The sequence below is a fragment of the Pungitius pungitius genome, chromosome 3 (genome assembly GCF_949316345.1).
Source record: "Pungitius pungitius chromosome 3, fPunPun2.1, whole genome shotgun sequence".
In the NCBI taxonomy this organism is placed as follows: Eukaryota; Metazoa; Chordata; class Actinopteri; order Perciformes; family Gasterosteidae; genus Pungitius; species Pungitius pungitius.
In genome coordinates this window covers 29,091,802-29,107,608 of record NC_084902.1, presented here as the reverse complement: position 1 = coordinate 29,107,608, position 15,807 = coordinate 29,091,802, and the positions used below count along the sequence as shown (strand labels likewise).

General features: G+C 52.0%; 1 protein-coding gene across 5 annotated transcripts in view; it reads left to right on the top strand.

Moving 5' to 3' along the window:
* The first annotated feature begins 2,033 nt into the window (after nucleotides 1-2,033).
* tns1a (tensin 1a) overlaps nucleotides 2,034-15,807 on the top strand; it is a 49,882-nt gene continuing 36,108 nt past the window's right edge. For 4 of the 5 annotated variants that reach the window (XM_037474692.2, XM_037474674.2, XM_037474683.2 and 1 more), the window contains exons 1-3: nucleotides 2,034-2,199; nucleotides 12,783-12,897; nucleotides 14,492-14,529. The gene's annotated coding sequence lies outside the window, so the exon portion shown is untranslated. The remainder of the gene's footprint in view (nucleotides 2,200-12,782; nucleotides 12,898-14,491; nucleotides 14,530-15,807) is intronic. The other variant, XM_037474725.2, reaches the window with a different exon arrangement.

The window sequence follows — 15,807 nt, the reverse complement described above, 5'->3', positions numbered from 1 at the left end:
CATGCATTTTGTTCTTAATACCCGTTGTTAATAAATGCTTTTTACCCACAGAGCCACCGACTCTCCTTCTCATGCAGGAAAGCGCTGCACATGGCTGTGTTCATGCAGATCTCAGGTCAACAGCACAAAGGTCGGATGGATCTGTTTAAAACAAATGTTTTTTTAAATCAATGTTATTATTATTATTGCCATTTTATTTCCATACCCCTCAGCCCCCCCCCGGGATGAGCCGGCTTTGGTTGACAGAACAGCATCCTCTTTACACTTTATCTCCCTCGCTCATTGCTTTGATGTGTTGTGATTGCGTTGGTGTGTGAAGGGTGGGAGGGGTAAGAGGGATTGAGGAGGAGGAGGAGGAGGAGGAGGGGGGTGAGGAAGGGGGGACGGGGGGACTGGCAGGGGTAGCAGAGAAAAGCTTTCTGCAGTGAAAACGTGCTCCCACTGAAGCGTAGAGAGACTGCAGCACAGTGAACGAGCCTGTGCACCACCTGCAGTTGTGTGTGTGTGTGTGTGTGTGGGGGGGGGGGGGGGGGGGGCGTGTGTGCGTGCGTGCGTGTGAGAGGGAAATAATCACCCAAGACACAATGATTCAACACCCGGCTCCTCTTCTGTCAGCCTCCATCCTTTCTTACTCTCCTCCCTCCTTCTATCCTTTCGACCCAATTCTCCACGCGCACCACAATCATCTCAGCCCGTGCGCGCCTTGCACCGTGACGGCTGCTGCTGTGTGCGTATGTTGCGCATGCTGTTGTGCGTGTGTTCACTAGTATTCTCTGCTCAATTTTCTCGAACACAGCCCCCCCCCCCCTCCTTCCCCCCTCCTCCCCCCCCCATCCTTCTCTGCGACTCTCTGCTCTCATTCTCCTGGTGTCTCTCATCCGTCCATCTTGACTCCTCCATGCACTCCTCCATCCCGTTCCCGTGCGCCTCCACCTCTCCCGGTGATCACTACTTGATGCGCACTTTCGTTCGCGCGCGCATCGCCGTGCCCACTGGCCTCAAACTCTGGGAGGGGGGGGGGGGGGGGGGGTCATCCAGTGTTTTGTATTTCAATCTGTCGTTCTCAGCAGAAAGCATTCCCGTTCCCCCATATTTTCTCTCTTTCTACTCTCTCCTTCCAACCATTTGTACCCCCCCCCCACCCACCCCCCACCTCACTCTCTCTCGCTCCCTCCTCCCGCGCTGGCTGAGTAAGTGCTGCAGCATCAGTGCGCGTGTGTATGTGTGAGCTACACAGAGCAGTGGAGGTAGAGAGGCGAGTGTGTGTGTGTGTGTGTGTGTGTGTGTGTGTGTGTGTGTGTGTGTGAGAGCGCGATGCACCGGGGATCCTGAGCCTGGAGGAGAGCCGTGTGAACAGAGAGGGGGGCTCTACAGCCTGTGGATGTATGCGCCGGGGCAGCAGGGGGTTTTGCTTTTTTTGTTGTTGTTGCAAGCGAGCGTAAATGCGCGTGTTTGTGCGTGTGCGTCTGTTCGCGTGTGTGTGAGAGAGAGAGACAAGGGGGTGTGTGTGTGGGCATTCCTGCGTGTTGAATGTGTAACAGTGGCGTCGATCGGCGACGGGCTCCTGGCATTACGCAGCCGACGGTGCTCATCACACTTTGAGGACTGAGGACTCATCCCGACCGGGCGGCGGAGGACAAGAGGAGACCGCAGGGAGACGGAGGCGGATGGGTGCAAAGACGAGAGGGCAGTTTTAGGCTGTCGATGCTTTTGGGGTCCCCTCCCCCGGCACCACCCCCCCCCCCCACACCGCCCTCCCCCGGATCGCACCAAAAAGTCTTCTCCGTTTGTGGGACGCCACCAGCAGCTTTCTGACCAGCCTCCCTTGTCTTCCTCCCCCCCCTCTCCCCTCTCCCCTTCCCCACCTCCACAACCCAAATTGGAATTGCGGACACATAGCCAGACAGGTACATCCGAAATTGCCCAAAAACCCAGGAAAGGAAAATAAATCCCTTTTCTAAATCCATTCATGCTCCACGGAGAGAGGAGGGTCTCTGGACGCTTTGGGGTCTTTTTTCCGTTTGGCATCTTTCTTTTTACGTGGAGGGGGGGGTGGGTTTGGAGATAAGAGGCTGGGCCGACGAGCCGGGGCAGACGCAGGCATGGCTCGCCTCAACTGGTGCCTCGCTGCCGTCGTCAGCTGGGGCAAAGTTCCTCTTCGCCTGCTTCTTTCCTCTGCGGGGGGCAAAGCGAAACAATGTAAGGCTTCACAGAGGGGGGGGGGCACTGGGAGTCGGGATTCAGTGGAGGTTCAGAAACGTATACGTCTGGGAATGGTCTTCTTGCATGAACTGTACGTCGGCCACGGCCTTGTTGTCAGTCACACCACTCGTCCATTACATGCCGACAGACAGGTTTTACCCAAGTGACGTAGCTGTGAAAAGGAGCTTTGGCAGCTGGCATTGGACTGTAACCCCTGGCAGACTGGTTGGTGTCCTTCAAACTGCTGATCAAGGTCAGTTTTATATCTCCAAGTGGTCTCCAGGCAGCCGCTTCCGGGTGGAAGAAGGTATGGAACCGTGAGGATCGCATTATGGATGTGCCACTAGAGCCAGGCACCTACAGCAATCACTTGGAACCAATGATGGTTTCTCCTGATACATAGGGTCACCTTGCCTTCGGAGCTGCAGAATTGTATTGCACCATTATTGGGGGGGGGGGGGGGGGGGGGGGGGGGGGGGGGGGGGGGGGGGGGGGGGATCCGCATTTCCCATGAAAGAACTCGCCCCCACCCCTCTCCATCCATCTCCTGCCATTGCACGTCATGCGATATTCGTTGGTCTTTTTGACGAGAGCGGAAAGTCTTCATCCCCTGCGCCACATTCCGAGTGTCTGGTGGCATGTGCATGAGTGAGGAGGCCCATCGGAGTTCCTCGAGTGGCATCATCTGAACGCGCACATCGTCTTCTTTGTCTGCTTCCCCCGGAGCAAACGGCCTCAACCAAACACGGAGCGCAAGCGCTGCTTCTCTTCCGTGCTCTTCTCTAGCTGACAGTCAATCATGTGTGGCAACTAAACGGCACGATGTCACGAAAGCACTTACACACATGAACTGACACCAGAAAGGCACCTGGGGGGTCATCCTTTAATGGGGATGGGTGGGTTCATGCTTTGGAGTTGATGTTTGTTTTTCTGTTTGTTAACACAATGGGCATCTCGAAGACCAATCGTCCCAAGGCAGGAACCGCTGACCCAATCAATGCCCAACGCGCTGGCAGCCTCAGCAGTTTCTATGTGGAGTTCTCCCCGTGAAGTGAAGACACCTTTTGGGACTCCCAGGCGCCCTCATGCCCTTTTCATCCTCACCGCTGGCCATTTGTCTGAAAACCTGGGGTCCTGAACCTAAATCTCACTCACGAGGTCTGAAGCCTCGCGCGGTGCATTGCTGCAACTCGGCTCTCTGCGCATGCCGAGCGAGGGGATTTTTGCTTGTGGCGACGCCACGGCGTGCAGAGCTGCAGCCGCCAGTCTCTTCGTGCCCCCAACACCCTCCCCAGCAGCACCAACACTAGCAGCAACCCCCCCACCCCCCAACCCCAATGCCGCAGCTCCTTATCTCTACACCCGCGCTTTATTCCACCACGCTCCCCCTGTCGCACTGCTTTGTATGTAAAAGTGTGTGGAGCCCTGTTAGTGCATTTGCAGACACACACACACACACAACCACACACTGTCATTATACATCTCCTCCACTCTATGCATTGAATCCCCAAGCCATTATGCCTGTTCAGTCACAGCCTGTCATCTCAGCATTGGCTTTTATTTTTCTTCCTCAATCTAGAAAGAGGATTTCTTTTTAATTTGATTTTTTTTTTCCTCTTAGAAACACTCAGAGATAAAAATAAATAAAAAAATGATTGAATCAACATTGTAAATGATGGTATTTGCATGTTTTGGTTGACCACAGCCAGCGATGTACCTTTGTTAAGGTTTTGATCCTTTTAACTTGAAAGGAACATTCACGTAGCCCCCACACTAAACGCATCTGCAAAGATCAAGTTCTATCTTTGAAATTATTTCAGTGAAACTGACAAATGTTAAGGTTTTTTCCAAAAGTAAATGTTTCAGATTCCAGGGTAGCAACTGGCTATTTCTCCAGATAAAGACACTATAAAAATGAAAAGACTTAGGGAAAATGTTATTGCAGTGATTACAGTGATGGCAGATTGTCTCACGCTAAGAAAATGTTTTTCATGACTGAAGACATAACTTTTTCTGTTTCAAGGTCTAGTGTTTAGGCAGTAATTACATGACTGTCGCCTGATCGACATGATCTAACTGCATAGCAGGGCTGCGCCCCCTCAGAACCACTGCAGCAAGTCCAACGTAACATCTGGTTTCACCAGTACAGGGTTCTGCAGTTTACAAGACAACCGTGTGTGTCGCTCCGGTTGCAGGGCGCTGATCATGTGACCGACTGGGAGGTGAAAGTGGAGAGGTAAGGCGCTGTGTCTTCCCTCCGAGGGACCGCTGCGAGGTGTTCAGTTTCCATGGCAACGCGGCTCGCACGCCCCCCCCCTCCAGTGGTAGGGGCAGAGTTAGAATGGCAGACGGGCTCGTTTGACTGTGAGTGCGTGGCGGTATTGTAAGAAGGTGATCAGGGAGGTGGAGGGATGATGCGTTCGGGTTCTCTGCATGTGTGTTACTATGGTGACACCACTGTGGAACGATGAAAGAGTAACTCTCCTCATATCCTGCCGTCTCTTCTCTGGGGTTTTTCTTCCTTTTGTGTCTTTTCTGGCCTCTGTGCTCCTTATTCTTTCATGTTCTGATCCTTTTGTTTCATTCCATTTAATTACCATTTGTCCTTTAATCTCCTGTCCTTCTCACTTTCCTTTGTTTTCCATCCTCCATCTAGTTTTCTGCTTATTGTCTCTTCTAGCCCTTTCTTCTCCTTTCTTTTCTTTTGTGTACCTTTCCTTTTTATTTCCTCTTTTGCATCTCTTCTCTTCTAATCATTGTCTCTGCCTTCTCTTTCCCCCCTTTCTTAAATGTCCTTGATTTCAAATTTCCTCCCCGCCTTTATGTTCCTTTCCTTCCACCTCTCTAACTTCCTCGCCTTTCTGTATTTTATCCACCTGTTTCATCAGTGGTTTTGCCTCCCCTCCTCCAGTGTTATGTGTTTACTCGCCTCCCTATTCATTTAACTAATGTCCCCCGGAGCAGTAAATTCACATCAGGCAGGACTGCAGACAAAAGAGAAGAGCGTGATGGGAAACCTGTCCGCTGAACAGCTCCTTATTCTCTCCCTGTTGATTGCCTCTCCGGCGTAAGCATAAAAACCTCCTGATTGCTTGTTGTATTTTATCACACGCTCCCAACCCGCCGTGAGTGACGCCGCCCGTTTGTGTCGAGCGGCGTGCAGAGGCAGCGCGGATCTCTGCCTGAAAGGCTGGCTGTATTCTGATGGATGCCTTGTTTATTTTAGCATTAAAGCTTTAATGTGATGGATTCCCCCGGGCGAGACGGAGGCTGCAGAGTCCATGTGCAGGGCTATCCCTCCTCTCTTCTCTGCTACCATTGTTTATCAATGCTATCATTTTTTGGGGGGGGAGGGCGGGGGGGGGGGGGGTTTGAGCAGCACATTTCAACATCTTGGGTGGTTTTTTTTGTGTCGGTTAGAGTTGGTGATCAAATATTACTCAGTGTGGCTACACATAAGTTCTTCCCAACCTTTAAATAGAAGGAGGGCTGCTCGCATCATTAGTCGGGCCTTTAATGGGGACTTTTAATGTCACCCTTTTCCGCGAGTACAATTCTGTGGGAAAGTGTAAGCGCGCGTGTGCTTTTGCCCTTCCTGGCTGTGTGTTTTCATGGAGTTCTGGCGTGTCGCATTGGGAATAAGGGAATAAGAACCTGACCTCACTGTGCAAAAAATGTTGTACTGAGGAACCACTCCCGATAGCAGTCACAAAAGCGAATGCTTTTTGCCGATAGTAAACGATTATTCAGGCTGCATCCGCACAGAGGAAAACATGCATGAGTTGTATATTTGTAAAAGCTTGCTTTTACCCGTCTGCAGAGACGGTCTGAGGGTTGGTTGGAGGCCACTAGAGGCTGCTAGCACCCAGTTTAGACCAGTTGGCTGCATAGAGAAAGTGTCGACCGCAGCCACCAAGTCCATTTACAAACCAGCTCCCAAGCGCGCGCAACTCAACCAGTCGCATTCCCCCAATGCCTCCACATCGTGCTCCTTGCTGACATCATGTTGATACACACACACACACACACACACGCAGATGATGTGTCAGGTTAGCCTATGGATTGAGGTAACTGTTCCAGAGGACGTGATGGATCAATAGAAGGGTGTTTTCTCAAAATGAATTGGCTCTTAGCCCTTTATGGATCTGACTGTGGAGTGATGTAATGCAGCCGCACCGCTGATATAATGTTGATTCAGAGCTGTACTGGGCACAGGTGAACACATGCACATTGCAATCCCTCACACGTGTGCTCGACCACGTTGGCGTGCACACATGAATGTCGCATCATGAATGAACCACTGGGTTTTTGTTATCGCCAGTTTACGGGTGTCTTTTTTGGCTCTTACAGAAGTATAATACTGAATTTGGTTTTTTTTTAGAAGAAGTTAAGTGAGGTTTTGCTCTAAACTTAAAGGCCGTCACCAAGACAAATGCACTCCTAAAAATGAGGCCATTATTGTGCATTCGGGCTTTCTTGTTTTTCCGAGCATAATATTGCATCTGTAAGTGCAACATCTGGACGTGATGAGCTCCCCGTCTTTCCGACGTCTGCAGACGGAACCCTATTATCGTTGTTTGTCCGACCACCCGGGCGCATCGTGGCAGCTGTCGAGCCCGGCAAATGTTTCTGAAGGGAGAGTGAAGAGATCTGAAAATAGTAAGGAGTCGCCGATAAAAAATTGAAAGGACATTAGTGCAGACACGAGCGAGCATGCTTGCAGAGGAGAGCTGGAAAGGAGGAGAGGTGAGGCAAGGGGGGGGGGTGGTCAATGAATAGTGTGTGTGTGTGTGTCAAAGAGAGAGAAGGGAAAGGTGGGACTAAGATTTGAGTAGAGGGGAGGTGTGAGAGGGAGAAAGAAAAAGACTTGCCTCCCCCTCTCCTTCAAAGAGAGAGAGAAGGACCCAAGTGAAGGAGAGAGCGAGCAAGAGAGGGAGCTGAGATGCGGGAGACTGACTGAGGCCAACCCCCCACTCCCCCCCGCCCTCCCTGCACCGGGGCTCTCTGGCATGCATCTGCGTCGCCAAAGCCTGCGGGGGGGGGGGGGGGGGGGGGATACCGCACGTTCCTGCCGTGAGTCGCGGAGATTCCGTTCCTCGGGATGCCCGCCGTCTCTCTCTGTCGCTGCCCTCCGCACTGGCGGGGGGGGGTGGGGGTGGGCCAGGACCTGGGTTTGCCTCTCCTGTATGGCCTGATCCTTGGCGGACTAATCTAGTCGACTGCTGGGTTCACGTGGCGCGCGTTGCTGCGTTCGGGTCCACGCGGCCTCCGCCGATGGAAGCTATTTCTGGTTTCTCCTGTATAATTCAATCTGCTCCTCGCTTCCGACTCACTGAGTGTGTCAGGAACTAGGGGCCTTGCCTGCGTCTTGGATTTAAAAAAAAATAAAATAAAAAAATAAAAATAAAGAGAGGAAAGGTACGCCATCAGACTTGATGGTTAATTTAGAACAGCCGCAGAATCATATCATAAAGTTAAAAAAAATGCAGCTTTAAAAAAGCTCCTCAAATACATGCTATTAATAATGTACCCCCCCCCCCCCCCCCTCACACACAGAGAGGGAACATTACATTTGACCTGCTGAGAGAAACAGCCAACACAAGCCTCTGTGAGCTGGTTACTGCTCCACAGGGTTTACAGCTACGCAGCTATTTGACACAGGCCACGCCCCCTTCTTTTACACACTCACCAAAAAATGTCCTGTGCACTCGCGTGCAGTGAGGACGCTCCGCTAGGGTTCTGCAGAGTCACAAGTCTGAATACAGATGTTCTCTCTATTTCACGTGCGCTGTCTCACGAGCAGTGCACGTGGGTCCTGTGTGGAGACAAAGTCATTTTAAAAGTCCGGTAAACAGGACGGCATTGGAAAAAGGAAAACTGTTTGCATTATTGTACATGTGGGATCCTGTGTTTATTTTGTGTAAAGACGTCTTTTTGATGGGGGGGGGGGGGGGTCGTATGACACGACAGCACCGCGCTCACTACAGTAAACCAGCATCCCAGCATCGAGTGGGCCGCTCAAGATGACTTCCCCAGCGCTGAGGGACAGTAAGTCAAGACGTACGGCTGATCCATCATGTCCTCAGATGTCTTACAGAGTCCCTTATTGACTGAACAGAATCCCCGGAGAGCTCTGAAAATCGATCAGGCTTTGATTTGCTCCCCCTTCCCCCCCCCCCCAGCGGTTGTTTGTGCGATTCTCGTGTCATGAATCTGTCGCCTCTCCGCTGGCGTCACGCCCCCCCCCCCCCCCCCCTCCCGTGGCACCGTGCCGTCCTCGATCCTGGGAAGTACTTTACCGGAATGCCTCGGCGCCACCGGGTGACTCGTGTGACCCTGTGTGACCCGGGGCCACGTCGGGCCTGACCCTAACCCGCCTCACCTGCGGCGGATGCTTGTAGATCCCTCAGTCCACCGCTGCACCTGCACCCACGGGAGCATCGCCACGTGCGCCGGACGAGTAGGGGGAGGGGGGCGGGGGGGCGCGGTTTGAAGCGTTTGAAATGCACCCTTCACTCCTGCCAGAGATGAACTGGAGCTCATTAGCCATCGCGGGGGGGGGGGGGGGGGGGGGGGGGCGTCCTTAAGTCCATTAGCGGCCCGTCAGCAGCTCGGACTCCATGATCACGGCTCATTGATCCCTCGTGTCCCTCGGCCTGCACCTCGTATTGATCACGTCGCGCAAACAGATGAGGACGGGCCGTACCGGGCTCCACCAACACGGCCTCCCGCGCTTTGTATGCGTTCTTGTACACGGATCCATACTTCATCGGAGTATGGATCCGGACCAGAGGAAGAGGCCCCCCCGCGTTGTCAGTGCTTTGAAAGGTTAAAGAACTCCGAGTGATGTGACTCGACGGGTGTTTTGGAGCTTTGTTTCTGACCCTTGAGGGGATTCTCCGGCGTCTTTAACACGTTTCAGAGAAAGCTTCACAAAACTGCGCCTGTGGATTATGCAGCAACCACCTGCTCGACGTGCTTCTCTAGATGGGCTCATAATTGTGAGAAATGCCTCTGGGGGGGGGGGGGGGGGGTTACGACCAGATTAAGAGATTTCACTTATTTTCCCATCTACTGTCAGGATGTGCCGCCATGCTGATTGGAGCCATCTGTGTGCAGAGGTCGCAGACCCAGGGAGAGCCATTCGAAGGAATCGCCCCCCCCGAGAGTCCCCTTCAGTTTCTTCCCCCTTCTAGTAGTCAGACGTCACACTTAAAAACATAAACGCTAGAAACAATCATACAAATATCCACACAAATCACCTCGCTTCTCGTTTTCTTTCATTTTTTCCGCCCGTCCTCCTTCTTCTCTCGGCTCACAAAAGCGGCCATTGTTCCCAACAGAATTTCAATTAGCTGGGAATTGAAAGCAGGTGTGGCTCTGCTGCGGTTTCATCTCGGGGGGGCGGCGGGGATCTGCAGGACATCCAACCCCCCCTTTACACTCAGGCCTTTTTGCATTTTGTGGGACTCATTGGCTGCCTCTGCTCACACAAACAATACTTACTGCTGTCAATTTCATCTCAAAAGAGATGGAGGGAGGGGGGGGGGGGGGTGTAACCCTTCCGCTAAACATAAAGAAGAAATGACAGATTAAAGGTTTTAATCTCTACAGGGCCGTATTTATTTCATCATTGTGCCTTGCAGATGTTATTGCACATCGGGGGACACTTACTGAGCGATTAGTGGACCACGGGGGCTTATTGTGAAATGACATCATTACGCAAAAGATGATGCCGGTCGTCATCATCTGAACATGCTGCTTTTTGTGTTGTCAAACCATTCTTCCCTACTACAACTGGAGGAGGCTTGTTGGAAATGTCTGCAATTTCATCTTATAGCCGACCCACATCCCTGGGTGGTACCTGGAGCTCATGTCCACGTCCTCAGGTGGACACGCGTGACTGAATACGCGTCTTTGCGACGGGTTACATGTCCACGTGTCGTCCCTGTGCAGAATGAGAGGGCGCTGCCTTTGAGAGAGTTGACCCCCCCCCCCCCACCTTCTCTCTTCCCTTCACTTCCCCCCCTGCTCCCACGTCTTGGCTCTAAGTGGGGTTGCGGTCGAGGTAGCGTAGTGATGCTTTTCATTAGCTAAGTGCAACTGGGGGGAGAGGAGCACAGGGCCTTGATTTACTGGGTCTGCTGTCTATAAGCCAGGACAAACACACACACACACACACACACACACACACACAGAAACACCTACTCTCCTCTTCCCCCCATCCTTTGCTCTTACTCACTCTGCCTTTTACCCATCTCCCATCTTTCCTCCATTTTCTCTGCCGGGCCTCTCCAGGGAGTTTGTCCTCACACGTCAGTGGCTCTGGATCTTTTGCCTTTTTCCTGTGTGGCTTTTTTTCCCCCGGCTGAATAACGATGAAGATTTCAGCTCGATGTTTCTTTGCGGCATCTCTTTCTTGATCAGCGGCCACAAATCGGGTCTTTAACGTCAGAAAAGTTATCAAAGCGTTCAAAAAGCATCATTATAAAAAGTGATTACGCTTGTTTTGAACATTTGAACAGCCTGTCTGACTCTGGGGGTCTTTTCCACTTCCACAAGAGTTGAATCCCAGATGCTGCATACCCCCCCCCCCCCCCCCCGTGCACAGCCTGGTCTGCATGTATATTCATATTCATTCATTTTTTTTCAGTCCCTCGTCCATCATTGTGGGACATGAAACGTTGACCCCGGTTGCCATGGCGCCTGCCTCCGCCACAGCTGTGCTTTCTGCCAGGTGTTCTTTAACATCAGGGCTGTAGAGCGGCACCAGGTGCATCAACCGCTGTTAATAAACCCGGGCAGACCCACACTGGTCGGGGGGGGAATCCTTTGAATTAAGTGGCAAGTTTTCAGACATCATTTTTACGCTTCCACATTTGATGTTTACTCTTTACGTCAGAGGCCCTTTTGTCCTCCAGCCATCATTTGATCATTTCAAGTGATTGTTATAATCGCCTCCGTTGGCCCCCGGTTAATCGGGTGTTTTGAAGGACCCGTCGGCGTGGCATACGGTCCGTCTGCAGCTACCTGTTGTCGACGCGCTGGAGTCTGTCCGTGTGCACCCAAGGTCGCCCACCATTCCCTCCGTGGGGGTAATAGGGAGCGGTTTCGGCGCGACGAAAAGCCATTAAGATTAAAGGAGATAAGGGCAGAGAAAAGCGCTGAGAGATACACTTTAGTGAAAGCTTTGAGCCAAATTGACTGCGGCACAGGGAGAGGAAAAGAAGAAAAAAAGGAAAAGGAGCCGGCAGCTGCAGAAAGACAGAAGAAAAAGGAGCTGAGAGACAACGAGGCAAAGGGCTGCAGGCCGGGAGCCTCGCCGCAGGTCAGTTGTGGTGTTGAAGGAGCAAGTGGTGGTGAGTCCAAAAAAAAAATTGGAACATTTCGTCGCCAAATTTACAATAATTCTTGGATTTTCACGCTGTCGATGGTGGAAATCCAAGTTTCTCCTTGTCATTCCTGAAGGACTCATTCATTCATCCCTTCAAGGTGACGTCTGGAACAAGGTGTCTTTTAAAAAACTGCTTTGGCCAAAGAGCGCAGCGGAGCTGCAACCCAGACCAGGAGGTCAGTGCAGCTGCACAAATACACAAAGGAAGTCACGCCATCACCCTGACTCTGGTCAGGTCAGGAGGTGGGGGCAGATCCAGGAGGGTGTCTGAGGCCGAGCAACACGGAAGAAAAAAAACAGTGCTGCTTTTCCTTGTCGTTGTTTACATAGAACATAGAATAAAGAAACATGATGTGACGCGTCACTCACACCTGGAGATGTTCCATTAATTACCAGAAACAAGTCAGGGTTTTGTCGCAGTTTTGTGATGCTTAAAGTATTCAGAGTGTGGGGGGGGGTTTGGCTGCTTTAGACTCCAGGCACTGTCAAAGCAGATTCCAGTGACCCAGTTACAGCCTTCACGTCTGCATGTTGTCCGCCAAAACGGGGGAAAATCACATTGTGACGCTTTCAAAAGTGTAAAGATGTACAGGAGAGTTCGTCATCACCTGCGTTTTCAAACACCTGGGCTCTCCAAGGCGGACTGAAGTCACGTGCGCTTTTTTTGTTCCTCGCTGCCGCTGCTGCGCTCGGGTTCTGCTGCAGTTTCCAGCGCTGCTGTGTCCTCGGGCTGCTGCTGAGGAACGTTCCAGCGCGGCACACACACACACACACACACACAAGGGATGCAGTACAGTATGAACACACACACACACACAGGCGTACATCATTCCTCGAGTTTTAGAGGTGTTGTGTGTCTCTCTCTCTCTCTCTCTCTCTCTCTCTTCATCATTAATTGGTGATTTAATTAGGCAACTTCAAAGTGAAAACATCCTCTGCCGTCGGTGTGTGTGTCAGTGTGTGCGCATGCGGATGCAACATTGTGACACAGGTGAGAGAGTGCGTACTCGCAGCCCACGATGAGTCAAACTCCTCTATGTGTGACTTCGGATTCAGACTCTGATTAAGGAAGAGAAGTCGAGTTCATAACAAATCAAGACACACTAAAACATCCCCGAAGCATCGATTCCACCGTCTCCCCCCGCCCCCCTTTTGACCCGTCTCCCTTTCCTCTTCCTCCCCGCAGCCCGACGAGCTGGAGGGCGTCCACACGCACACCTTCAAGCTGAAGCCCTTCAAGAAGGCCAAGAGCTGTGACATATGCAAGCAGGCCATCACCAAGGAGGGCCTCATATGCAAAGGTGAGTCCGCCGCTCCCTCGTCAACTCGCCATCTCGGGCCAAAGGGACTCCTCCCCTCCCCCCCCTGCTTTTTGTACTCCTTGTTGGGTCAAACTAGAAGTCCACAGAGATCCAGGTCAAAATGAAGTAAAATGTGTCTGGCAGCTGTTGTTCTACATCTGTGTCTGTTTTCTCTGTGCAGCGCATGCACCTCCACTGCGCACACGCTGCACCCGCATGCATGAGTCCGTTCCTCCTCCCTCAGGTCACATGTCTTCGGTCCTAATTGAGGGTTTTATTGTCACCGAGAAAAGTGCAGGGGAAACGAACGTGAGAGGGCTGCCGGGCAGCCTCACATTTCCTCTCTTTCTTTCTCGTCGTCCCCCCCTCCATCTCTCCAGCACACTTTCACACCCCCCCCCCCCCCCGTGGCCCCCCGCCCCCCGCCTCCTCCTCTTTTGAAGTACAGGCGCAGAGTCTTTGACGCCCAGAAGCCCGGCGGTAGGAGAGCGGGCCCGTGTGGGGCTTTGGCTGAGGATTTGCTGTTAAAATTAGCATGCTGCTGCTGCTGCATTAGCCCAGATAAGAGGGGAAATAGGGAGCGAGGGGTGGGGGGGGCGAGCACAGCGAGGCAGGATAAAGAGAGAGAGAGAAATGGGGGTATGGGGGGATTTGGAGATTGACACGGAAAACAAAGGGAAAAGCGTGCAAAGGCAAGCACAGGAGAATTACTTTCCCTTTCATCCATCTTTTGTTCACCCCCCCTCTGTTAAAATACAGTAGACGGCAGAAAGCCTTCCGTGCCAGGGGGGTAAAGCTTGAAGGCATCCAGCTAAAAACTAAAAACGGCCTCCTGAAGACTACCAGCAGCTTTATTGTCGCGGTTTAAGCAGCAACGCATGTGCTTTCCACAAGAAGACCAAGAAGGTGGAACAGATGTTCAGGCCGAGCTCCCTCTGGCTGACTGAGATGTTTGTTGGTCTGCTGGATGTTTCGAGATTAGTAGACGTGTGATGAACAAAAACATCAAGTAAACAGCTTGCCAATCCAAAGTCCCAAATAATCGGGAAAAGGAGCCGCGATCCGGTCACACAGGCTCCGGTTGGATTTAGATCAACCAAAGACAGTGTGAGACCCCCCCCCCCCCCCCCGGCACTTCCAACCTCACACGTCGGAAAAACACTCTCTCCACCTGGGGACCACCCAGCTCGACAGCCAGGCCGCAGGTGTTTGTGGGGGGTCAAGGGTCGTACCTGCCCAGAGGTTGCGAGAAGGATTCATGCCGAAGGGGAGCGGGGGGGGGGGGGGGGGGGGCACGCTCGTGAAGACATGAATATTTCTCTCCTGTAATTCACGTTGGAATGTGCTGTGGTATTTACCTGCAAACAAAGCAGCGGGTGGAGGTGTGCTCCGCGTGGCCACTGGGGGGCAGCAGACCTCGTTTCTGTAAAACAGAAGATGTTACTGGGCATCACGGTGGATGCGTGATGAAGCAACCAGTGCGATCTGCTTTTGAGCTTCGTTCTCGGTTCTCTCCTTTTCTTTTCTTTTGAGAAACGGACGTTGACACTTCCCTGGATGAAACACAAACCTCACCTTGTCTCTTTTCTTTCAGCGTGCCGGTTGTCCCTGCATAGAAAATGCGAAGTGAAGGTAAGACCTTGAACATGTTTTACTCCTCATTATCAGTGATTTATTACTGTGCAGCAGTTGAGATGAGAATCTGGAAAAGGCTCCTTCAGATCATTGCTGCAACATCCGACAACTCAGATGTTTGCAATCAAGTGCCGCCCATGAATTTGCATCACTTAACATTTCATCATTCACTCTCACACATTTAATTGCTACAGCAGATATACGGGGAGCGTTTTTCAAATCCTGATGATGAGAAAATGCCTGAAAACCGAAGAGGAAATAAAACCTGCTTCCTCTCAACGGATCAAGTGCTTTACAATTCTACCTCTTCTCAGTCGGATCCACCACATTTGATCCCAATCTGCAGGGGAAAAGGGATGAATGCACGGGGGGGGAGGAGGAAGGAAGGGAGGGACGAACGACAGGGAGAAGTGGGGGGGGGGGGGAGAGGGTTACAAGGCTATTCTTAGTGGTTTTAGTTGTGACTGGTGGGGAGAGACGTTGAAACGTCTCCAGTAACATTTTTAACATTTCTCCCTTCCCCCCCCCCCCCCCCCCCCCCCCTGGGAAAAATCCCCAAAACCACCTCTTGACTTAAACATCACAGAAGAAACAAAAGCTGCGTGCTCCCAAAACATCATCATCGAAACATCTCCCAAATACCTCCGAAACCAGCCAAAGCCGTGTTGTGGTGGCAAGGGGGGGGGGGGGGTGATCAGGAGGGCCAGCGATGAGTCATTCAGTGTGGTGGGGACAGGCTTTGGACAGGAGGTCTCCTTTAGGAGGAGAAGTCACAGGTGAGACGTGATGAAATGTTTATCTGGTCATTTGGTTCCAAAATGACAGCTTTGGCACTATTTCCCCAATGCGTATTTGCAAATGTGCTAATCTCTAAATTGGTTTACCTCGGGCCCGAACACTTGTGTTGACTTTATTCAGTGAAATGCCCCCCCCCCACCCCCCCAGCCCTCTTTAAAGAAACAGGACACAATATCGTTGGAAGTTTCCACGGTTCAGCAGTTCACCAGACGTGAAGATCACCGGCTCTGACTTGGGTTTTCGTGTTTATCGTTTCCAGCTGCCTCTGCTTTACTTTTGTTTGCAGCGGCAGAGGCTCCCGTTCACGGAGCAGCTCTGTGATTTCACCACATTTTCACGAGGGGCCATTAATAACAATGGTGTGAAAATGATAGCGTCGATCCTTGCGGATCGTCTCTCTCTGGGGAACAACGGGCTGCGTTTACTGATCTCTGCTGGCGAACCCGAGGAATCACAACAACACGAGGCGCTCTCTGC